The 9038-nt window shown below is 42.4% G+C and overlaps 1 pseudogene; it reads left to right on the top strand.

Moving 5' to 3' along the window:
* Window positions 1-541: 541 nt before the first annotated feature.
* On the top strand, window positions 542-1322 carry LOC121872418 (annotated as a pseudogene).
* Window positions 1323-9038: the final 7716 nt, after the last annotated feature.

Below are 9038 nucleotides of genomic sequence, written 5' to 3'. Positions count from 1 at the left end.
TCCGAGAAGCATCCAGTGAAAAGCCAAAAGCATGATTCCAGAAAATTCAAACAAGATTGGAACCAAGATTCCAAATTAAGATGCTTTGAAAGTCATGGGGATAAGACGTTTTGTTTTGTTTGCTCTAAAATTATTGAAGGTAGTGTATCACATCTTTATAGGCATCTGCAGTCAACTTATAAGACAAGAGCTTCTGTAGTAACACCATCTACTGATATAAGAGAGCAGAAAGGTAAAGGTTTCTCATTGAAGAAAAGGTGTAAAAAGGGTAGATTATTATGGCTAAAACTTATTTGTGACCATAATGTCCCATTCAGTTTGATGTATCATTTAACAAAGACTGCAGCGAAAGCAACTCCAGACTAAAAAATTCCTACAAATATACATTCTGGCCGGACTGCATCTAGAGGTCTGGTTGTAAATTGTATAGACAAGGAAAGCTTAGATATAATTGTAGATAAACTTAGGACACAAAGATTTTCCCTATTAGTTGATGAAAGCACAGATGTGTCAACTGGATAATAATACATAATCTGTAAAGGACAATTTCCTGCAGTTAATTGATGTGGCTGATGCGTTTTGCTGCTGACAATGCAGCGGTGATGATGTGTAATTATAATGGTCTGAAATCAAAACTCCAACAGGTTTCACCTAATCTGTTTGTTATTGGTTGCATCTGTCATTCATTGCATCTTTGTTGCTCATACGGTTCAGATTTCAGATTTGCCCCCGAGGGGGCTAGTTTATTGGGCACCCCCTTACATTCTGTGCAAGGTGAAGCGCAGAAGCGTTTACAGCGCCCAACAGGGAAGTATGAAAAGTTCATACTTGCCTTTATGACTCGTACATTAAGGGCGTAAAAGCCTGAAGGGTCATAGGTTCTGTCAAGTTACATAAAGTGAGAGAATGATGAGTGTGTGGGGGAAAAGTTCCCGGTACATTTTATCTGTTTATGGCAAAGAGTGGCAGGTCCCTAATAATGTCAAATGCCAGGCCTGTTGCTCATGCGCTTGCTTGAAGTTACCTAAAGTAGTATAAGACTTATGCAGAGATCTCTACAATTATCTCTGCAATAGCTCAAAACGTTTAAATGAATTCAAACAATTTCAAGAACTCACGAATATAGAGCCATACAAAATTTTACACCCCAGCCAAACACGATGGTTGTCTTTGTAATGTGTGGGAGACAGAATTTTGGAGTTATGGAATGTTCTTGTTTTATATTTTCAAAATGCTGCTCTTGAAGACCATTTAGAGTCTGCTCAGAAAATTCACGCAGGATTGATGAGTCCAATCTATAAGATGTACTTTCATTTATTAAGGTATATCCTACCTTTTGTTACTAAAATGAACAACGAATTCCAAAGTGAAGGTGTTCAAATACAACATGCATGCGAAAAAAATGTGCTTTATTCAGAACAGTTCTTTCAAATTACTTGAAGAGAGATGTGCTTAACAACCAAGACTTATTTTCAATGAACGCCCATGATCCCCAAACCTTTGGTTCTAAAGTTCAGCGAATGATTCAGGGGGGAGGGTCAAATATTGAGCCCTCTCATGTTTGGAGTAGAGAGCTGGGAGTAGAGTGTTAGGAATAGAGTGCTGGGAGTAGAGTGTTAGGAGTAGAGTGCTGGGAGTAGAGTGTAAGGAGTAGAGAGCTAGGAGTAGAGTGTTAGGAGTAGAGTGCTGGGAGTAGAGTGTTAGGAGTAGAGTGCTGGGAGTAGAGTGTAAGGAGTAGAGAACTGGGAGTAGAGTGTTAGGAGTAGAGTGCTGGGAGTAGAGTGTTAGGAGTAGAGTGCTGGGAGTAGGGGTGTTAGAGTAGAGTGTTGGGAGTAGAGTGTTAGGAGTAGAGTAAGGAGTAGAGAGCTGGGAGAGAGCTGGGAGCAGAAAAGGGGAGTAGAGTGTTAGGGGAGGGAGTGCTGGGAGAGTGTGGGGAGAGAGAGCTGGGAGTAGAGTGTTAGGAGTAGAGAGCTGGGAGTAGAGTGTTAGGGAGTAGAGAGCTGGGAGTAGAGTGTTAGGAGTAGAGTGCTGGAAGTAGAGTGTTGGAGGTAGAATGTTAGGAGTAGAGTGCTGGGAGTAGAGTGTTAGGAGTAGAGTGCTGGGAGTAGAGTGTTAGGAGTAGAGTGCTGGAAGTAGAGTGTTGGAGGTAGAGTGCTGGGAGTAGAGTGCTGGAAGTAGAGTGTTAGGAGTAGAGTGCTGGGAGTAGAGTGTTAGGAGTAGAGTGCTGGAAGTAGAGTGCTGGGAGTAGAGTGTTAGGAGTAGAGAGCTGGGAGTAGAGTGTTAGGAGTAGAGAGCTGGGAGTAGAGTGTTAGGAGTAGAGTGCTGGAAGTAGAGTGCTGGGAGTAGAGTGTTAGGAGTAGAGAGCTGGGAGTAGAGTGTTAGGAGTAGAGAGCTGGGAGTAGAGTGTTAGGAGTAGAGTGCTGGGAGTAGAGTGCACCGAGTCAGATGTATATGATTAATAATATCAGTGGTGGCAAATGTTAGTAAACTTATAGAAAATGATGTAGCTAATGACTTATTCTTTTTGTACAAATATTATAACCAAACCTAATATTATTATAACTGGGACCAATACTATATAAACCTAAACTAACACAACATAACGTGTAGCTACCGTATATAACAAAATATTAAACACACGACTTTAAATTTTGAATTAATATTTACATAACCATTAAGAAAAACTGACCTGTTCCTAGTCTTGTGTTTACTCTGTGAGCGACTCTGCCTCCCTTAAGAGGTGATACAGTACCGCTCACAAGGTCTTATATGCAAAGATTGACGATCAACCCACAACTGATATACAAAAGTGACACTTTCAACTCGAAAGGAAGAAACAACTGTTAGAGCGACAATCAGTACTTAGAGGCCGCTGTTGACCTGACACACCCAGCCCGCGATACACTCGCCACCCCCAACACTGGATGAGAAGCCAAGAAACACTCCAAACTACACCAGGAGAGAAATGAGGACTCCCTACTCCACCCAGGTGAGGAATTATGAATTCCTAACTACATCATATGAGAAACAAGACCCATCTCCAACACCCTGTGTGAGCTGGAGGACCTACTCGGACCACGTGGTACATCTGCAGCTGTAGTGAGGTAGCGGCTTAGCAGTCAGGTACAACGGCCATCAAGACAGTGGGAAGGACTCTTGGTGCCGACAGCAGGTCACAAGAATGTCTACAGACCAGCTCCCACAGTACCAGATCTAAAGTTAATCTATATGTTGACTCTATGTTTCTTATGTATCTGTATTGAAAGCTTTTGTCAATCAAGTGACCCACTCCCCGATTTCACCATATGTAACTTGTCATCTCTGTTCGTTGTATATTTTCAGCCTTCGGGCTGCCATGTTTTTTTAATAAACCGTTAATTATTATTATTATTATTATTATTATATGAGTCCCCGAGTGTAGCAGTGGCCTAGACGACTGCCTACGTCACACACACGTCATATCAGTAGGGTGAGGTGACTGGGCCAGGGTGAGAAGACATGAGGACCATGATTGACGGTCCAGACCAGTGAGTCATAAGCCGGACAACAGCGGGACATAACCGTGCAGAGTAGACAGCACAACATCCAAGCGTCTGTCGTACTACACACGTAAGTATATATACACCCATACAACACATGAAACGTACATACACGTGCACAAAACACACACACACACACACACACACACACACACACACACACACTAATCTATGTAGTGTCTTGATTTACCAAAGGAACACAAGGGCCAAAAATATTACAAACAAGAAACCAAACAAGAGGAAGAAAACAACAGACAAAAATAACTACAATAACCAACATCATCAACAACAAAAATAAAAAATATTATCCTAACCTAACCAAATTAAATTAATACCTCCTCGTCGACGAATCAAATCCTTCTAAATTACCCCATAAAAAAAACTCTCTCATTGGCTCCCCCTCTGGACCAATCAGGTTTGTGTGTCTGGCAGCGAGATTAAGATGCCAACTATCTGCATTATATGTGTCTCTGGCGTTTAATTCTGATCACATTATATCACTACGTCTATAATTGGCTTCTTGGCACCTCCTTCCTCATGCCCAGTGGGTAATATACCTCATGCCCAGCACAACACAGGTAATGATAATAATATGAACGCTTACCTTTGTTAACTTCCTTCATTGATTTCGTGTAACTCTTTTAAGCTTGATTATTACTGCTTATTACGCACACACACACACACACACACACACACACAGTAAGGATGAGTGTTTAGTAATATTTGCAGATTCTAGATTAGTCGTAGAAGTAGTAGTAGTAGTAGTAGTAGTAGTAGTAGTAGTAGTAGTAGTAGCGGCCATTCACGCCATGAGATTGATATTTGAGCAGCGTGATTGTGAGGCCGTTCTCCTGGTGGATGCTTCAAACACATTCAACATACTTAACCGCAAGGCTGCACTGCACAACATCAAGATCAAGTGTCCAAGCTTTGCGATGTATGTTGAAAATTCGTATAGGAATCCTTCAGACCTCTACATAGTAAATAACAAGGCTCTACGAGGTGATACTATCCTACAGTCGACCGAGGGAACAACACAGGGGGACCCCATTGTAATGGCAATGTATGCAATTGGCCTATCAGTGCTCCAACAAGAAATAAAATTGGAAACAACCGGGGTCAAACAAGTGGCATATGCTGATGACCTTACAGGAGCAGGAAAAGTGGAGTGCATCAAAAAGTGGTGGGACTTGGTAACATCGCGAGGTCCACAAATAGGGTACCACCCAAACGCCAGCAAGTTCTTCCTCATCGTGAAGCCAGAACATTATGAACGGGCATTGGAGGTTTTTGGCGGAAGTGAGGTCAAAATAACTAAGGACGGCCAAAGACATCTAGGCGCAGTAATTGGCACTACGGACTTCAAGACCGAGTACGTAGCGGGAAAGGTGAATGAGTGGGTTAGCGAAATCCAAGCTCTATCTGAGATTGCTAGCACAGAGCCACATGCGGCCTTTGCAGCATTCACCCATGGAGTCAAGCATCGCTGGAACTACCTGATGAGTACCATCCCTGAGATCGGACCCCTCCTCCACCCTCTGGAAGAAGCTATCAGTGTCAAGTTCATTCCCAAACTAGTGAAATACCCTGACTTAACCCCAGCAGAAAGAGCACTTCTTGCACTTCCACCAAGACTGGGAGGGATGGGACTAACTAATCCAGAGGAGATTGCTGCCACTGAACATCAAAATTCACTTAAGCTCACGGCAGCCCTCACGGACCACATAATAGCCCAGAATGCAACAGGGGAAGTGGATACCAGCGAAGTAAATAAGATTCGTAGGTCCATTACGACAGATCGACAGCACTGCCAAAATGAAAAGTTGCAGCAACGATTGCTGCAGGTTCCAGAAAATTTGAAAAAAAAAGTAGCTATAGCGCAGGAGGTGGGCGCCTCGAACTGGTTAACTACGTTACCGATAAGGGCAAATGGTTTCAGTCTTAATAAACAAGAATTTACAGATGCCATTGCTCTAAAGTACGGTTGGCTAGTAGAAGGTTTGCCCTCCCAATGCGTGTGTGGCTCTTCCTATGATGGCGATCACGCCATGGTCTGCAAGAAGGGGGGCTTCATATGCATGAGGCATGACGAGGTAAGGGATCTCAGAGCAAATATGTTGAAGGAAATCTGCCGGGACGTCATGGTAGAACCGACCCTCCTTCCATTGGATGGCGAGATCTTCCAACACAGGACTTCAAACACATCTAACGAAGCCCGCGTGGACGTCAGTGCTCGAGGATTCTGGACGCGGGGACAGCGAGCTTTTTTCGACATCAGGATTTTTGATCCCATGGCCGCATGTCACCGTAACCTAGCTCTAGATGCTGCACACAGGAGGGACGAGAACGACAAGAGAAGGGCATATGGGGAGAGAATTCAAAACGTTGATCAAGGCAGCTTCACTCCTCTAGTGTTCACAACCTCTGGTGGGATGGGCCCAAGTGCGAGATGTTTCTACGCCAGACTCGCGGAGTTGATCTCCGAACAGAAGCAGCAGCCCAGGAGTTATGTTACAGCCTGGATGAGATGTCGACTGTCTTTCTCTCTCCTTCGGTCGGCTTTGCTTTGCCTCAGGGGAACGAGAGCTTCTGCCCCTACTCCGACAACTGCTGCAGATATTGACTATGAGGCTACAGTCACTGAATGCCGCATAGATCTGCGGCTCAACTAATTTAACACAGATAGGATAGCTTCTTATGTATTAGGATATTTAATATTAAGGTAAATAAATGGTGGCGAAGGTGTGGTTATTGGGGGAGGCTGGAGGCCACGTTTAAAAAAAAAAAAAGTAGTAGTAGTAGTAGTAGTAATAAACTGACATATCTATTCTTAACTGTTCTTACTGTTCTATAACTATTGCCGTCAACAGTATTATTACCTTCATTGCTATTACCTTTACTTGACCATTACTTTGTTTCTTCTGGCAGCTTCCACTACACTGTAACGGAGAACAAATAGAAAATATGTTCTCACCACTGTAATAATCTGTCACACCCTCTATGACCACTGTATCCTGTACTACTGTTCTCACCACTGTCATAATCTTTCACACACTTTTCCCCTGTAACAAGATGCATCCGTTTTCTTAACCTTCTCAACACTGATTTGTAACCAGGTGAGAAAGTTGGGTCGCCTTACCCTCTGACCTGACCACCAACCGTTGTGTGCTATTTAAAGATTAGTAGGGTCATTACCTAATACCTGACCATTGTGGACCTGGTCTCACCCTCCTCTGTATATATACACCTTGGTTTGTATTTCTCTTTAGTCTGTACTCACCCCTGAAGATGTGAATTACACGAAAGCGCTTGGGAACTTCGTGTTTTCTTCTTTCCTTGTGGTTATCAGCATATATATATATATATATATATATATATATATATATATATATATATATATATATATATATATATATATATATATATATCATGTAGATCCACAATGAAAACGTGGATAAGATAAACCTTGATAAAATCACACAGGGAAAGGGGAAACAATGGAGCACCTTGAATAAAGACGAAAGCTAAGGTGTTCCATTGTTTCCCTTTTCCATGTGTGATTAAAATAATAAATAAATAAATAAATAAATATATATATATATATATATATATATATATATATATATATATATATATATATATATATATATATATATATATATATATATATATATATATATATATTTTTTTATTTTTTTTTTTTTTGTGGAAGTGAGTGGAGGGAGTGGCAATTCTGAATACTTTTTTTTATTTAATATTCCGCCGTAGGTTCGGGACTAGGAGCTACTTTACAACATTTTATACGTCTAAATATTCTGTGCATTAACGGGTAGGGAGGCAGAGTGAGAGCAGGGTAGCCCATTCACCACCACTACAAGTTAAAGTTGTTATGCAAAGGGAGTTTTCAGACCGCCGCCACCACCACTCACACCTCGCCTCACTCCCTCGATTCTCCAAACTTCTCAAGTCATTTTTTTTCCTCGTGGTGGCTATGAAAACGGATCTCGGTTGCTCACTTACATTTCATCCCCAAAATGATGTTCAAAATGGCATAGAAACAGGTGTGGAAACTTCACTATACCCAGAAGCGTCTCGGTGGTGTGAAGGTCGGTGGTCAATATGGCGCTGAAATGTACACAGAGACTCTATCGCTACTACTGTATTATCGGGTTAGTGTGAAAGCCGGCGCAAGAAGGATTCAGAACTTGAATCTGGGGAGAGTAAGTGGCTGTCTAATTCCCTGAAAGATACCGCCTCCCAACCAGTCAGCCACCCACCCACCCAGCCACTCAATCCTTCAGCCACCCAATCAGTCACCCACCCACCCAGTCAGTCACCCAGCCAACCGGTCAGTCACCCAACCACCGAGCCAACTGTTCCCTGGTTAGTACCTGAAGGTGTACTGGAGAAGGAACCTACAAGGCTGACCTGAGTCTAGAAGGTAAAGATGAAAGTCTTATATAGTTTGTTGATGAACCCCCTCCACTCCAGCACTACGAAGCACGCCATTCATTGTCCTGATCACCACCTGAAAGCACTACGAGCAACGCCATCTAGGGCGAGACACGAGTGATGACTCGTTCCATACCACTCGCTTCTTCTCATCCTGGTTGTTGCGTCACCTCCCTGGGGCCCTCTTTGTCAGTCCCCATCTGCGAGGAGAGCACTTGGCTCTGGGAAGTGACCACAGGATCATCTATCCTCTAAACCTACGTGCAGTGACTACCTACCGTCTCTACAATACTCAGCCTTTACTCGTCAGCCATCTCAGCTCCTCACTTAAGTACTAGTATCTTGTATTAATTTCCCCACGTCCACTTGCTTCGAGATTGTTTTATGTTTATTAATATGTATATACTGTTAATGTTTAGGTTAAGTTTGGTTAAGGGTAATTTATAAGCTGAATATTTTGTTAAGGGATTTATGGTACTCTATTATATACAACGAAAACTCGCATCCTTTGTCTACCCTTTTATAGTCCGATTGTCTTTGTTTTTTTTTTATTGTTGTTACCTGTTGGGATCTGGGTAGACGTATAACTATATTCTAAATCCCCAACTCGTAACAAATGGCGACCGTGATGAGGACATACGACCTTATGCACTATGTTCTTCTCCTTGTTACTCCGTTAATTATTCCTCCCAAATACTTGTTCACAATTGCTTTACGGTGGTTTAAAGTTCCCGTCATATGTGTGTGCATATATTGGTATTATCGTATAGTAAGAGTGACAGACGTAGGATATTAGGTTCCAAGTGTCATAAGGCTTACCTGTTATTACACGTGGCAGTTGTGTAGTAAGTCTTATCGAGTGTTGGGAAGAATCCGGATCTGTTTAATGCCGTACCCTCACTCCAGAGTAGGTTGTTCCATAGTCACTAGTTTACGGTGAAGTGATATCTTGGGACGCCACGCTCTACCAGGACCCCATAATTATAAAGCCTCAATTATTGTTCTTCTCATTATCTCATTCAGGGTCAATCATACCATTTATCAGAG

The sequence above is a fragment of the Homarus americanus genome, unplaced genomic scaffold, assembly GCF_018991925.1.
Source record: "Homarus americanus isolate GMGI-L3 unplaced genomic scaffold, GMGI_Hamer_2.0 scaffold28307, whole genome shotgun sequence".
NCBI classification, from domain to species: Eukaryota; Metazoa; Arthropoda; class Malacostraca; order Decapoda; family Nephropidae; genus Homarus; species Homarus americanus.
The sequence above is the reverse complement of the archived record's forward strand: the minus strand, read 5'-3'. Positions and strand labels throughout refer to the sequence as shown.